Source organism: Clinocottus analis, unplaced genomic scaffold (genome assembly GCF_023055335.1).
Source record: "Clinocottus analis isolate CAN_PGR_092001 unplaced genomic scaffold, fCliAna1.0.p SCAF_7, whole genome shotgun sequence".
In the NCBI taxonomy this organism is placed as follows: Eukaryota; Metazoa; Chordata; class Actinopteri; order Perciformes; family Cottidae; genus Clinocottus; species Clinocottus analis.
The window spans coordinates 13,814,017-13,827,470 of NW_027176229.1; the positions used below are offsets into that span (position 1 = coordinate 13,814,017).

A 13,454-nucleotide genomic window follows, 5' to 3' on the forward strand; every position below is an offset into this window, starting at 1 on the left:
AAGAGATTGTGTTCTTACACCCTGACAAATCATCATCCAGGCATTTCAGACACAGGCCTTGTACATGTGTGTGCACTGGAAAGACAGGCACGCACATTTACAGTCAAGTCATGCTGTCCCCATCTCCTTAATTTTTAAGTTTAATGTTCAAGAGTTACAGCTATACACTTACAGGAACTTACAGCTATGTAACACCCATGGAATTTAACATTTAAGATTTGTCTGAAATGACCGCTCAGACAAATTATATGTCTGTGACACAGCAAATATAGACAATTACACATTATTTGTGATTTACACATTTTGTACAAAGGTACAGTGTTAAGGCAAATGTTGGCATTTTGTGTCACAACTTATTTTTTTTATCATGTTTAGATTAGGCTCCATTTTCCCTGAATGTTTTGTGACAACATTCAGTTGCCTTGAGTGTGACACATGGGAAGTTACTCATGAGAAGTTGATTGGAAATTCAAAGCGCGCAGCAAAGGGTCAACGAGGGTGCATTCTGCAAATATGGGGGGAGCTTGTGACTTTGCGAAACACATAAGCAAGCGAACATACATAGACAGATAAAATAGTTAATTTGACTCTCTACTAATGTGTGTGTGTGCGTGTGTGTGTGCGTGTGTGCGTGTGCCTATGTATGGGCTTGCACATTTTTATATCAAAGCACCACTCCGGTATTCTTTTCCTTGAAATTTACAGTCACCCTTTCCTCTCTTCCGATGTGAAAAATAGCTGATTGCGCTATCAAGCCCTTTACACAACACACACACACACACACACACACACACACACACACACACACATACACATGTACACACACGATCACAGCGTGAATCTTGGGGTAGCCTGTGTCTTAGACACCATTTACACCCCATTGCCTGACTCTGCTTCCCATATCCACCACACTCCTGTCAAAAGATATGACAATCTTTGTCATGCTGCTTTATGATGATGACACATTTATAAGATAGCGAAATGTATATGTTGAAGATCAGTCAAAATATGTACGTAAAGACATGTGCACACCGAAAAAAACATACACACACGGATACAAATGCATCACATCGGGCAGCAGGTAGCACTCAGGACTAGCCTATTTATTACTGTTTTTTTTTAATATTTTTGGCATTTGCCTCAATGTAGAGTGCCGCCGGGTTAAGGAGAATCTTTGAGCTGTGCGTGCAGGTCTCATGCATGTTGTCTTTGTGTGCATGTGTCTGTGCACTTGGAAGTGGTTCTATTCCCATAGCCTAGAGTTAAAATGACAGGTGAGAGGAGGATGCTCCATCAACAGAGAGAGAGAGAGATAGAGAGAGAGAGAGAGAGGGAAAGAGAGAGAGAGAGAGAGAGAGAGAAAGAGAGAGAGAGAGAGAGAGAGAGAGAGAGAGAGAGAGAGAGAGAGAGAGAGAGAGAGAGAGAGAGAGAGAGAGAGAGAGGTCTGACAGCTCCACTACTGGGAGAGGGCCTCTTAATGACAGCTTATTCCTTCATGATTTCAATTCCTGACAGTCGACAGGTCTGCTTGTTGCATCATGGCAGCTGTATCATTACCTTCTGGCCCTGTCACTGCTCTGCATCCTGAGACTGAGATGGTGGAGGTGGAGGGTGTGCGCTGTGGAGTTTGTAGGGGATGGGGAAATGGGAGAAAGAGAGAGTAGATTGTGAGGTTACAGTCAGAATAATTGAGGAAGGAGGGGATAGTGAAAGGTGGGATGATTAGTTATAGTAGCTAACAGTAGGACTTTCAACTTGTAAGAAGGTTTCTCCATGTAAGCTTCTGTCCAAATTAAAATAAAACATATGAATGTTGTTGTGAGGCCTTAGCTCTCCTACACCATCTGGTCATGACAACATAGTTGAGAACCAAGAAGCTATCATTTTCTAATACCTTTTATTTTTTAATTTGAATCACTTCTTAACCATTTTCCCCCAACTTTTCCTGCATCTTTCGGTTTTTCCAGCAGTTAGCTATTAGTTACAGTGTGGTTAAGACAAACTTCCAAAGTAGTTCCGTGTATCCATCTGTGATAAAATTCGAAATACATTTTGCAATGAGCAAGTAATCAAGTAATCCTGTCAGCTATATGATTTATATTCCTGTGTCTGAAAATCAGTTGGTGGTGTTGTTTTCATCTTGCTTTCATTGTTTCTTATTTAATCTCTTTTTCTGTGCATTCAATAATAGTTCAAATATGAATGAGTTCATCCGCAACTCAACCCTGACAACTCTCCAAAGTGTTAACTGCATATTTGTATACTCACAACCACACACAAACCACAACTATAAACTGTCTGCAACAACTACTTAATTCAATTAAGAAGTTCCAAGAACAGATCTAATATCCCTGGAATGCCCCTCCTCCTTTCACTACTTCTCTCTCTCTCTTTCTCTGTCCCTCTGTTTCTCTCTCTCTCTCTCTCTCTCTCTCTCTCTCTCTCTCTCTCTCTCTCTCTCTCTCTCTCTCTCTCTCTCGATAGTGAGTCAGGCTTGACACTGGAGACCCACTGGAAAGGGAGAGGGGGTGTGGTGTTTTTATAAAAGTGTGTCAAAAGCCCTGGGGTTTGTATCTGCCCGGAATTTCAATGGGAGGCTGAAACGGGGGCAGCAAAGCAGACAAACTTAAACACAGAAATCCTCTTTTAATTTCTGTCATGCTGCCCATCCTCTTCTTTTTTTTCTTTCTCTTTATGCTTGATGATGACCTCTTCAACATCATCTGCACACTCTAGCATCTGTGTTTTGTCAAGGCCCTGCGTGCCATTAATACATCTTTCTTTCTGGCTCTCCAATCACCATTCTTCCTCCTCCTTCATTAGTTTTTTTTAACTCCCCTCGAGCTGTGAGTTAACCTGTTTGTATGTGTGTAAGTCTGTAGCCCTGCTACAGCATTGTACATACAGTGCGTGTACAGCCTATCTTGGGGCATCAGATGGCTACAGATGCCAGACAAGGTATCATTCTTTCCAGCCAGCCAGGTTTAGCCAGAGGATAGTTTCCGTATGTGTGTGTCTGTGTCTGTGTAGAGGTCAAAAGATGCACCCTCTTGCCATGGCCTTGTAATAGCAGGCCTGCAAGCAATACACACACACACACACACACACACACACACACACATACAGGCATACATACACCTCCAGGTGGGAAGGTCCCAGCACATCCCGCAGCTCAGATCAATGCACTTGACACCTTCAAAGGCGGGTGTGGGGCCTGGACTTGCTCTGGGGTTAAACCTCTTTTAAATAGCATCCCGCGGGAAGGCAGCTGTCAATAACCCACCATAATTACCGAGGCCAGGCCCGCCAAGGGCTCGGCTGCACAGGCCAAATTAAAAATTGATCAGAGGGAGAAAAAACATTATTTTGTGGTGGTATTCCCTGTCCTAACAGCACTGCTGCTGCCATATGTGAAATCTCATCAATTGAGGTCCAAGCTAGATATCTAGAGAGCTATTTATCAATCTATGTGCCCTCTTTCGTCCAGATGAACAATGGAGTGCTGTCCCTGTTGTAAAAAAGAAATTTGCATGTTAAGTGTCTTTCAGTGTGCATGTCATTGTGTGTGTGGGTACATGCAGTACATGAGTGTGTGCATACTGTATGAGCATGCAGCTGATTGTTATGGGCTGTAGGTAATCGTACATCATCCTCTGTCCATGTAGTGTGTGTAGTGTGTGTGTGTGTGTGTGTGTGTGTGTGTGTGTGTGTGTGTGTGTGTGTGTGTGTGTGTGTGTGTGTGTGTGTGTGTGTGTGCACGCGCATACACATCTTGTAGTAGTATATTGATTGTGGTCTCATTGGGTTTCTCTTGGCAGGGAGCCTTTATTTGTCAGTCAGAGAACGATATGAAGAAGATATGTTCATCCTCAGGCTTCCTTTAGGAAAACACACAGGCTATTGTTTCACAAGACACTGAAAAATGAGAATGACAGTTTACAATGGGTTTGAGGTATTTTCTAAACACACTGTAGGTAAAAGGTCACAGCACATTGTTATTATCATTTTTTCTATATGTCATGGTGGTAGAACACGTTCTTCGCATCCACTATCAAGCCCTGTTTAAAATGGATTTTCTTTTGGGAGGTCCTGTCATTATCATAATTAGCAGGGGCATCTGTAATTTGCATCCATTGCAAATCTGCCAGATACATAATTCACTCAAGTGTTTAAGGGGGCGCATGCATTATGACATTTCACATTCAGGCAAAGCACAGCGATTTAAGGGAAAACACACAGTACACTTTGTGGCGTTAATTAGTGTTGATTGGCCTCCATAAACACTGGAAGCGATTTTCACACTTTCAGAGGTACAGTAAATTAACTCTTGCAATTTCACTCTGCATATATCATTTATTTTGTGTAAAGTATCTCTGTATTTACTCACATAGTACATGCAAATTGCATTAGAGGATTTCTCCTCTAAAAGTAATATAATTTGAATAGTGAGACTTTAAACATAGCGCTTCAGATCAGATGTTCCCAAAGTGGCTGTGGAACCCCGGGGTGCCATCAAAACTGTCCACTGATGTGTGGCAAGATTTGTTTCCTTTTTTCGTGGTTCCCTTTTGATAACATTGTATCCCACTTTTTAACAGAGAATATACCTAAAATAAATGCAGCTAATAGATATTTACTGTGACAGCTTAAAGGGGGTGTGTCGCTGTGGAGCCATTGTTCAGAAAAAGTTGAGGAACTACTGCTGTAGATTCATGAACTGAACATGACGAGTTCAGATCTAGCAGTTAGTTTGTCATAGTAGTTTGTACACACTCGGAGGGAAAGGGAAACTTTACTTTCTGAATGTACACATGCATACAAATATACTGTATACGTGTGGTTGAGAAAGTTGTTAAGAGTCGTTTGGTGTGTCAGTTTCCAAGCTCATGCCACCATGCTGCTTGGGGGATGAGGATGAAAAACAAGAGAAAATGAAAGAGGAAGACTTTGATCTAATTGTGAAACATTATTTGGGAGTGAACATTTTTTAGCTCTTATCTGATAATTTACTTTATCTTTTTTCTCTTTAAATTAACAAATTATACCATCAAAAAGGCTTTGTGTGTGTGTGTGTGTGTGTGTGTGTGTGTGTGTGTGTGTGTGTGTGAGGTGGGTAGTAGGTCATTTGCAGCTGCAGGCTGTATGTGTGCGTCCCAATGGGAAGGTCTTGTTTAGTCTCTCTTCCAGTGGGCCCCAGGCACTGTGTGGTGGATACCTCTTCACTCTCTCATTGGGAACACTTTTCTATGGCCAATACACATACGCACACGCATGCACGCGCACACAAACACACACACACACACACACACACACACACACACACACACACAATCACACACACACACGCTCCACAATCTTTTGCACAACCCGTACAGCAGCACTCACTGACAGTGGAAACGTTTTTGGCTTGCAGGTGGGTACTGTATGTGTTTGAGTCAGTTGATATTACATGCAGACACGCACACGCACACGCACTCACACACACACACACACACACACACACACACACACACACACACACACACACACACACACATCTCCTTGTACATTTTACATGTATCCTCCATCGTAGGTTAAAAGTGCTGAGCTGTGGACGTTTTAGGAGTAAATTGAGTTTTGTGTGGAGCTAGTGGTGAGCAGATAGGTGACCTACTGTGAATTTACACGCACACACACATCAAACACACACACACACACACACAACAACACAATAAGCCACTGAGCATCTCTTCAGGTCAAAGTTGAAACCTGCTGTAAGCTCTCCAGTGCCAGTGTCATGCTCCTGTACTGTGTGCCCCACACTTTGATCGATGATAGGAAACTCAGTACTTAAATAGGGGTTACCAGAGTTCTAGGGGGTACACTAGGGTTAGAGGCAAACAATAACAAATCTTTCAGCTAATAGTTTTTGTGCCGACACTGTGGTTAGAAATGGAAACAGATGCTGGAGGGCTGCTCTGGTTTCCTCTCGACTTTTGAAGTAAGTTTTGGACACTAATAATTGTTTTTGTTTTATGGTAACAACATGATTCTATTCAACCATGGGAACTAGCTGTTCAATAATTTGGCCCACTGAATTATTTGTAATTAAGTGATAGGCCATACATTTTTTTGAGGCTGCGGTTTTATCTGTGTCTACCTGTATGCGTCTGCTTTTTGGTTATTCCTGTCGCTGTATATGAACAGACATTGAAGATGCAATCTGTATTTAAAGGCTTATCTATCATTTGAGACTGATATTGTCCTGCATTCTCTGTGGATGTGAAATGTACATTTCAGTACATCAGATCATGGCGGTGATGGCGGTGTCCCAGTGTTTCAAGATATGTGTGCTTTTGTGTCGCAGCGAACGAAAGAGAGACAGACAATAAGGAAAGGTGGCATCTGTGATCAGATTTGTTCTGCAGCTCTTTTGTCTTCTCCAGCTCAGTGGGTCAGATAACTGTATGTTTCTCTGTATATGTGGCTGCCCAGTACAATAGGCCTCAACAGGGCTCTTGGGTTCAACTTGGCACAAAGAGCAAAGACATGTGTAAGCAAAGACATGTTGAAGGTTTACAGTATTTGTCAACAAATATGACTTCCCCAATGAATACACATTTGATATAATTACGGCTGTGTTTACTATATTGTATTTAACTAACCATTAATATAGCAACCTCCACTTACCAAAGTTTCAGTTGTTGACACATCTTACGAAATCATGGGGTTTCATGAACCATTTCTTCTACTTTTTGTAAAGCTACAAAATGCTGATATCAGGGTCTGAACTTCTTCACCACACAATAACTCCTCAACACATGTTTAGATTGGTTCTAGTACATTCATTACTTTTTTTGTGAAACCAACCTGTGTGGATTTGGGGTGACTCTCCTCCCCTTTATCTGGTATTAGGGTGCTCATGATAGGCACTATTATCCTGCTGTATGCTGACAGCCTATCCCTTAACCCTCTTAGGAACACACTATGCCGTGCTTGGCTGACTTGTTTGCGCTGATGTCAAGTTTTAGCAGTTAGCAGGCGGTTACCATATGCCACTGTGCTGCTGTCGCCCCCGATGTCAGTCAAACAAAAGTCAACCTGAGCTCAGAAACACAGTATGCCACGGAGCACAACCAGAAAGACAGCGACACACAGTCACTCATACCCACATACTGTACACACAAATACACTTGCTATAAAGCAAATGCAGTAGTAAGAACAAAGGAATCTGTTCGAGATGCCATGAGAGGCCAGTGTTGCTTGTCTCCAGGAAGGCCCTGGCATGCTGCTCTTCATCAGCTGACTGTGAGTCAAGTGTGAGGCAGCATCGCCAGTACATCCGAGAGTGAGATAAGTGCCTGTCAAACATAAACCTATGCATACATACAGTAAGCAGTACAATAACTCTTTCAACATCTAATTTGTGTTGCTAATATTCTATCATTGTTATTGACCAAGCATTCATTATTTGATTGAAACAATGCACTTCATCACACATTCCCACAGCACTGACTCATCAAGTCCTGACACAAAACACAAGCAACATGCTCATATTGTGTAGTTTTTGCCCTAAAAACAGTAATTGCATTTCAATGTGTGCATAACTAAAGTGTTAATTCACTGGCTGCGGGTTGCACTTATTTTATTCAATGCACCAACTGATCAATTGATTACGAAAGTAATTGTTAATTCCAGCCCTAATGTGATAAATAATCACAATCTCAAAATTGATAAAAATTATTATAATTTTGGACATTATCTGGCGGTGTATACATGTGTGAGTGTGTGTGTGTGTGTGTGTGTGTGTGTGTGTGTGTGTGTGTGTGTGTGTGTGTGTGTGTTTAAATGTTGACATGTGCAGTAAAGCACTTTGAGTGGTCAGACTACTAGAAATGTGCTGTGTAAATTTTATTTAATAGTTTATTTACTATTACTAACACTAACACTGCCAAGTAACCACACCAGAGGGACAGCTACTGGGCATGTTACCCCACTCTCATACGATCTTTTAGAATTTATTGTTGATTGATCAGCACACTTGTGACGCTCATATTATCATCAATATTATCGCTACTCAACCCTGAACCTCTCCCCCATCTCAACTCAAAGGTCCTAATTTAACATTATTTTAATGTTATTCTAAGTGTTGATTTGAAGCTCTTGTGGTGACTGGTGGGGCGCACATGATCCATTTTCAGAGTTCTAATCTAAATGAGCTGTATTGTCTACCGGGAGCAGTAGTAGATAAGTGTAGCCAAAGTGGACAGAAAATCCAAGTATCATGTTTAAGCTTTTCACAGAGATTTATAAAATATGTTCTCTGTGGACACATACTTTGCAAGTATAATAGAACAGAAGTTTGCTTGGTCATAGCAACGTGTTCCTGTGCTGACACTGTGTAAATACATCTGTTAATAGCAGACTTACCTTAATCAAGATTTACTATAACTTTAATGCTGTACACGACCAAAGTGTGTAAGATAACTAACTGCCAGCTGGTACAGGATAGCTGTTTACTGCCTCCAACTTGGTCTTTGCTCACATCGTAAGAAATCCTGCTTTAGCTCAGCGTTTAGTTAAGATTAAGCAATGCAAAGGGATGTGTAGTGTTGACATTAAGAAAGGAGAGCAAACATAAACACCTCTTCCAAAAGCCACACAAACAGGTGTCCAAAATGCATACACTGAATACATCTGCACACACGTGCTTACAAAAGTACACACACAGTTACACAAACTGACATTCACACACTCCCATCTGCCCATTAATATAAGCCCTTTAATCATTCTCAAATCTGTTGTCATATGTGGTTTCCCATTACCAGAAAACAGGCTATAAGAGCGCATTTCTGTGTAGCTACTGTATATTATGTCCTTCACTTACCTGATGAAAGTGTACCTCCCCTGTCTTTCTGCCTCGCCCTCATCCCCTCTGTATCCATCTTAAGATGTTTGTGGCAGGTTTTTGGTGTTTTGCTCTTTTGTTCAGAGAGGCGGCGTAGCCCCGCATCTCTCTGTTCATTTTGACCTTGTACAAACTCAACCTTCCCCTCTCCCTCCTGAATTTCTCTCTCCTCTCTCCTTTCTCTCTTCCCTTTCTAAGGTTCCTGTATCCTATTCACCTCTGAAACTGCCTCTGTGGCTGTTTTATCAAAAGTGGAGTGCAGTAGCCTTTGGAGTCACTGCCTCTTTGGCCTTTGACAGATCAGCATGGCAGTGTGTGACCATGGAGGATTGGACTGTTTCTGCATTCTTCTTCTTGGTAGCTCTGTCTCTGCCTCTTTTGGCTCCTTCTGTCTCTCTCTCTCCGTTTCTCTCACTCTGTCTAAATTAAAGATTAGTTAAACTGCTGAGCTCCAGCTTCGATGGGCAATGATAAAGAAGTAACATTATAGTAACAGTAACATGACATGGTGCTTTACAACCCCAGGGAACGACAAGAGGGAAAGGCGCCATAATCCATTTTAATTTCACTGATATCATTGTATAGAGAGGGAAAGAGAGAGGGGTTGGTGGAGTGAGAGGGATAGGGGAGGAGAGAGAGGGAAGTGGAAGGGAGAGAAGTGAGATGTCTCAGACCAGAGACTGTGCTATAGCTGACTGCAGTGTCTTGTGGTGACCTAGTTGCAACCCCTTTGAAGTCCACAGGCTGATCTCTCTCTATAGGCTGCAGAGGAGGTCTGCTGCATCCAGCTTTATTAGACCTCTATAGAAAGAGAGGGAGAGGTGCATCAAATTGATGGGGTCTTGAACCTGCCCTAAACCTCCTTGCCGCAGATGTCGGCGCACATGTATACTTAAGGTGTCAGTTAGAACATGCTTTCAAATGCGTATGTGCTTTAGGATATGTTTTTGGCTCTGACTGTAATCTCTCTCTCTCTCTCTCTCTCTCTCTCTCTCTCTCTCTCTCTCTCTCTCTCTCTCTCTCTCTCTCTCTCTCTCTCTCTCTGTGTGTGTTTGTATGTCGCAGGTATTCCTGATGGAACATGTAGCTGTAATGTCAGGCCAAACACAGCCGTTATCCTTTAGTCCACCACATACAGAGACAGTGTTGCATTGTCAGGAGAGCTGACCTAGAATAGTCCAATCACTCTACATCCAGCCCCCTGTCTGCCCTCCTGTGATCACCATGCTGCCAATGCCGCATTCTATACTGTGTGTGCGTGTGTGCGCGTGTGTGTGTGTGTGTGTGTGTGTGTGTGTGTGTGTGCGCGCGTGCGCGCGCTCGTGCATGTGCGTGTGTGTGACCCAGTTCAGTCGCTGGTGTCGCCAGGCTTAGACGGTAGGTCACAAACCCCTCTGATGTGCGTGTGTTCTGATCAAGCACAACTGATTTCTTATAGTATATGCGGTTTGGAAATCTATTTCCAAATCTAATCTTTTCTGTCTGTATGTAACTAGGTGCTGCTGTCGTCCGTACATTTTTAATTAAGTATGTGTTTACTAATGATCAGATAGTGTCCCTTTTACGTTCAGCGTATGGATCGACCAAGCAAGTGTACACCGCTATGTGTGTGTGAGATAGGGAGTTTATGGATACCCACACGCACACCTGATGACATAGCTGCTCAGTGAACTCTGTTTTCATCTGGAGCCTTTCTCTTGCACCCCTGCATCCTTCCATGCCTGGTTCTTCCCACCTGCTGCCCATTGAGAGCCAGTGGGAGCAGACATATGCTACTATGGGCATGCTAACCTTTTTTTCTCTCCTGCTGGACAACACAAGGAGACACAGACACACATGCTTTTGTTCAAGTTGGGCTTCAATTAAAAAATCCACTTCTCTTTTTTCTTTCTCCTTTTTCTCCTGTCTTCCATTCCTTTGCCTTCTTTTTGAAGTTAGCCTGGGGCCTTGCAGAGACTCATCAACCCTTTGCCTTGGCTAGATTGCATACAGGTACCCTCTGTGGCTATTTCAAATGACTTAATTAGCTTCTGAGTGCAACGGGTTGGTAGAAGCCTTTTCTCTCCCCCCTATTTGCTTCTGTCTCTCTCTCTCTCTCTCTCTCTCTCTCTCTCTCTCTATCTCTCTGTCTGTCTACTGAGAGAAAGAGAGAAAATGATGGAGCCCATGTGACACATTTAGTCCCTTGCCGTGTGGTTTCACTTTCTAGGTCATGCACTGGCTGTGAAGCTGACTGCCTATTACCTCGTAGAATAAGACGACACACACTGAGACATGCAGAGAGACAGTAGAGAGACAGCACATGCATTTATACGCACACACACATACACGCACACATGCCTCGTGCTATGCTTAGTTTGATTGTCACTCTGCAATCTTTTGCTTAAGGCTACATCTACCCGCAGTCATTTGTAATTGATCTGATTTTCATTGATGCAATATTTATTAATTCCAAATAAGGGGAAATGTTGGTTGGTGTTTGCTGAGCTAGTTTGGCACTTGTTTGTTTGTTCAGAGGCTCAGACACAATCCAACACTGTTTTGTTGTGTTAAGTCCCTAGGCGTGAATTCCCATACACACCAATGATCAAGGTGTGTGCTTGTGTTCAGACTGTTGCTGCGCCTGTGTTTTTATCTGTGACAACAACGTCAAGGGCATGCCCCACTGCACTACAAAAATTCCATGTTGCCACATCCATCCCAGCCCCGATACCACACATGCAACACATATACATTACACATGGGTACTGCAGAGACTCATATACAGAACGTAGCATGTCTTTTCAGCTCCACTTCCAGGGGACATAGAGACAAGTGAAAAATGTTGGATCTTTCCACCTTTGTTGTCCTCTGTTGTTCTTCATGGCTTGAAAGCAGAGTCTGTCAGACTGTATACAGCAATGCGAGTACTAGCAGTCTTCCAAAATGTCAGTTTCGCAAACAATCACAATCCATGTCAGAAGTTTTGTCAATGGCAGCTGAATGGTCCCTGCACCTCTTTTAGCATTGTCAACTGTCAAGGTCTTGAAAGTCAGCTGAGAGAGAGTTTTTGCTCCATAAAGCTTTATTGTAATGAAGTGCCTGATGGAAAGATATGACCACAAGGATGTGATCAGGGATGGTCATCAATGACTAAATGAGTTCTTTCACACCTCAGGGTGGGAGCAAGATCTCAGGGGGTTTAGGAGAGCAATGTGCCTGTTAACTTCTGGCTCTCCAGCTATAGCTTGCTGGCTAGCTTCAGGCCTGTGTAAAAAACCTGGGCCTGCTAAATTAAGTTTGGCTGTGTGCACAGCCTGTGGCACCACACACATACACACATGCACACACAAGAGCAAGTGCATTTACAGCCGCTTGAAGTCAGGCATTCACCCATATTAGTGTGCACGAATCCACACACACACACACACACACACACACACACACACACACACACACACACACACACACACACACACACACTCTCCAATTACCCAATCTTAATTGGCTACCTTTCCTCTTTCTCTCTTCCTCTCTATCTCTCTTTTGGACAGGCCTACAGGCCTGTTGGTACGCTGGCACACAGCAGCACAGTTTGGGCGTGCAAGCAGGTCTGGGGGCATGGATGAAATTGGAGAGAGAAGCGATACAGATGGGTGCTAGGATGAGGTTTAGATCACAATCAGGAGATGAGAGAGGGCAAATTATATCTGTGCCTCAATACAGAGCGTTTATTTCACAATAAATATCTTGAAAGTCTGACAGTGTTACTGTATTTTCACCCACACATATTCAGACCACTTGTCAAAGCCATTGTTAGAAAGTAGAGTAGGAGTTGCCTTTCTCCTTTTCCACTCGCTGAGGACTTGTCATGTGCTGTCAGCCAGCTTGTTTTCCATGTGCCTGTCACTGCTCTGGATAGGAGCTCTGGGTCCCAGCATCCTGCCAATTGGTGAACTGTGTGTGATTGTGTGGGTGTGTGCGTATGTATGTGTGCATGTTGCCCTCAGAGCACTTTGTTGATTCTGCTCTGCAGTGTCAGTGACACATTGAGCGGGTTCGGTGGGAGTCCCCTGGTTTCCCTCATGCTGTGTTTACTCCATCTGTTTACTCCCCGAAAACACTCTCAAATCTATTACCTCTCTTTTTCGGTCATTCCCTCTTTTTTCACTCTCTGTATCTCTCTCTTATTTACTCCTGACTTCTCTTGACTTGTCGTTTCAAATCAGTAGCTGTGTGGTAGTCAGGTGGTGTGTGCCTGTCGACAGCCAGCACCCGTCTCTTCCTCAGCAGGAGGTGGGATTGAGTTTCTCTCTCAGCCATCCACCCAACCATCTTTTTGCTTGAAGACCCGGAACATATTCTCTCCCGATACGTTTTCCTGGATATTTCCACTGTGTTCTTGATTAATTGAATGAGAGACAATACAATTATACAAAATGCACGGATAACAATAGCCTTGGTGTTTAGTTACAGGGATGCCAGCTTTTATTTTCAATGAATTGTTTAGTCTGTGAAGTTTAATAACAGTGCAAAAACAAAACATCAGAATGTGTCAGAGCCTAAATTCATGAATTCAGATTCCTAA

At 43.0% G+C, this 13,454-nt stretch overlaps 1 protein-coding gene across 1 annotated transcript in view; it reads left to right on the forward strand.

The window, feature by feature from the left end:
- Positions 1 to 13,454, forward strand: part of arb2a (ARB2 cotranscriptional regulator A) — a 143,202-nt gene that overhangs the window by 20,327 nt on the left and 109,421 nt on the right. The window lies entirely within an intron of this gene.